Source organism: Procambarus clarkii, chromosome 79 (assembly GCF_040958095.1).
Source record: "Procambarus clarkii isolate CNS0578487 chromosome 79, FALCON_Pclarkii_2.0, whole genome shotgun sequence".
NCBI lineage: Eukaryota > Metazoa > Arthropoda > Malacostraca > Decapoda > Cambaridae > Procambarus > Procambarus clarkii.
Genome location: NC_091228.1, coordinates 5,420,197 through 5,423,666, shown reverse-complemented (window position 1 = coordinate 5,423,666; position 3,470 = coordinate 5,420,197).

The following is a 3,470-nucleotide window of genomic DNA, read 5'->3' as shown; positions in this document are numbered from 1 at the left end:
TTTAACGGTATATGTTTATTATATGTTAAGTAAATGTTTTAACGGTATATGTTTATTATATGTTAAATAAATGTTTTAACGGTATATGTTTATTATATGTTAAATAAATGTTTTAACGGTATGTTTATTATATGTTAAATAAATGTTTTAACGGTATATGTTTATTATATGTTAAATAAATGTTTTAACGGTATATGTTTATTATATGTTAAATAAATGTTTTAACGGTATGTTTATTATATGTTAAATAAATGTTTTAACGGTATATGTTTATTATATATTAAGTAAATGTTTTAACGGTATATGTTTATTATATGTTAAATAAATGTTTTAACGGTATATGTTTATTATATGTTAAATAAATGTTTTAACGGTATATCACGCACAATGTTATACGTTTCAGAAAAGGCCCTGATGATGCCATCAGCGAGTCACATCATCAATAAAAGAGAAGTATTACGGCTTCCACATGCATAAGTCAGACCCGGAGGCTCATATATGCGATTGGGCAATAATCCTGCCTGCAGCTTGTTTCAGAGATGAGTTGGCATGATGTGGGACATGATTTTTTTTTATCATTCCTCTTTCCATCATTCTGGTACAGATTCATCATAGTTCCTTCTGGCCTTAAGACTGTTCCAAAATTGTACAGGAAACTGTGATTTGGTTGTTTTGTTCTTAAGATTTAGTGGTTATTGCATGTTGTCTCTCTCTGCTTTTAACGGTATATGTTTATTATATGCTAAATAAATGTTTTTACGGTATATGTTTATTATATGTTAAATAAATGTTTTAACGGTATATCACCCACAATGTTATACGTTTCTATCTCTCTCTTTCTCTCTCGTTGATTCTCGCTCCTCTCCCACCAACTGTGGGAGTGGGGCGTCTCATCTTGGGCCACTAGCTGTGGGGGTGGGGCGTCTCATCTTGGGCCACCAGCTGTGGGAGTGGGGCGTCTCATCTTGGGCCACCAGCTGTGGGAGTGGGGCGTCTCATCTTGGGCCACCAGCTGTGGGAGTGGGGCGTCTCATCTTGGGCCACCAGCTGTGGGAGAGGGGCGTCTCATCTTGGAACACCAGCTGTGGGAGTGGGGCGTCTCATCTTGGGCCACCAGCTGTGGGAGTGGGGCGTCTCATCTTGGAGTAATCATTCTAACATTGGGTCCTCTAACATTTCGATGGTGTTCCACACCCTGATGGCTTGGTGCTGCAGTCTGATGTTTAGTGGCTGTATGTTCAGGAGTTCAGGACAGCGCTCGGGATTCGTAGTCTTAAGGTTCCGGGTTCGATCCCTGGTGGAGGCAGAAACAAATGGGCAGAGTTTCTTTCACCCTGATGCCCTTGTTCACCTAGCAGTAAATAGGTACCTGGGAGTTAGACAGCTGCTACGGGCTGCTTCCTGGGGCTGTGTAACAAAAAGGAGGCCTGGTCGAGGACCGGGCCGCGGGGACGCTAAGCCCGAAATCATCTCAAGATAACGAGAGAGGCGAGAGAAAGGAGAAGGATTAAAAATAAATCATATAGCTGGAAAAATAAAGAGACTGAGGGTATCGAGTGAACCCAAGAAAAGGAGGACGAGGGGAGTGCCAGGAAGCCAGCGGGTGCCATGATTGCAGCCGAACTACTCCTTAGACCCCCCTTCCAAGCCCCCCCCCCAATACGTCATACATAATAGGGTGGTTTGTGGGGCTGTCCCCCCCCCCCCCTTGAGACAGGCCGCCCTCACAACACCTACACCGTCTACCCGTTGACAGCGTGAGGGGACGGGAAGGTAGAGACGGAACAGATGGGAAGGGGACTGGATGGAGGATAGACATGTTTTCACTTGTGTGTGTTTCTTTTGCTGTTTGTTTAAAGGTTTTGTGTGTGTTACATTTGGGAAGGTCTCTCTGTCTGTCTGTCTGTCTGTCTGTCTGTCTGTCTGTCTGTCTGTCTGTCTTTGCCTCTCTCTCTCTCTCTCTCTCTCTCTCTCTCTCTCTCTCTCTCTCTCTCTCTCTCTCTCTCTCTCTCTCTCTCTCTGTCGTTCCATTTACCTGTCTGATTGCATCAATATCTCCCCCTTTTCTCTCTGTATTTATCTAGGAAATACATATTTACGTTGCACATAGAGACAAATATGTACAAATATGTACACACACTCATGCTAAATTGGAACATTTGAAAGTTCTTCTCATAAGTCAGCTGTAACTCCAGCCTTGTACCATGGAGTGTTCCATAGAGTGTACCCTCCACGGTACACTTCAACACACACACACACACACACACACACACACACACACACACACACACACACACACACACACACACACACACACACACACTATTCAAGTGTAGATATGATAGAGCCCAGTAGGCTTAGGAACCTTTACACCTCTTGATTGACGGTTGAGAGGCGAGACCAAAGAGCCAGAGCTCAACCCCCCCCCCCGCAAACACAACTAGGTGAGTACACACACATATGAAGGTATTAACAGGTTATGAACCGGTTTTGGGTTCATTACAAGTTAACTCAAGCCTCGTCTCCACATACTGTCTAAGACGATTGACAGAACTAGCTTTCGGTAGACAGATTATAGACGGTAGTTCAACATGGCAGCACACACACATATTGATATTCATTTCTCAGCAATGTGCAAAACTTGGATAATTAAATGCAAGAATTATCATCAGTCAACATCATTGCATCACTGGGGATTTTAGTTTTTTCTCTGTGAGTGCAATTGCATCCTGTGGTTTCCACCTAGCAATGGCTGACAGCTTTAACTTACGCCAATCACAGCTTAGGGAAAGCTTACTGGTGATCTTGGGGGAGGGGGAGGGGGAGGGGGAGGGGGAGGGGGAGGGAGGGCATTATCAAGGGAAAGCGCCAAGCCATTACGACTATATAGCACTGGGAAGGGGTCAGGATAAGGATTTGGGATGGGACGGTGGAAAGGAATGGTGGCCACAACCACTTGTGGACGGTCGAGGGGGATTGAACGCCGACCTGCATGACGCGAGACCGTCGCTCTACCGTCCAGCCCAAGTGGTTGGGCCAAGTGGTTGGGCCTCGAAGAGGGGAATAAGACAAAGCCCATGTGGTGTGAATAATGAATCTTTCATGTGCTTGCCAACATAGGGCCAACATAGGGCCAACATAGGGCCAACATGGGGCCACCATAGGGCCAACATGGGGCCAACATAGGGCCAACATAGGGCCAACATGGGGCCAACATAGGGCCAACATGGGGCCAACATAGGGCCAACATGGGGCCAGCATAGGACCAACATGGGGCCAACATAGGGCCAACATAGGGCCAGCATAGGACCAACATGGGGCCAACATGGGGCCAACATAGGGCCAACATAGGGCCAACATGGGGCCAACATAGGGCCAACATAGGGCCAACATGGGGCCAGCATAGGACCAACATGGGGCCAACATAGGACCAACATAAACACAGTTGTTATGTGCCTCTCTCTTGTGCA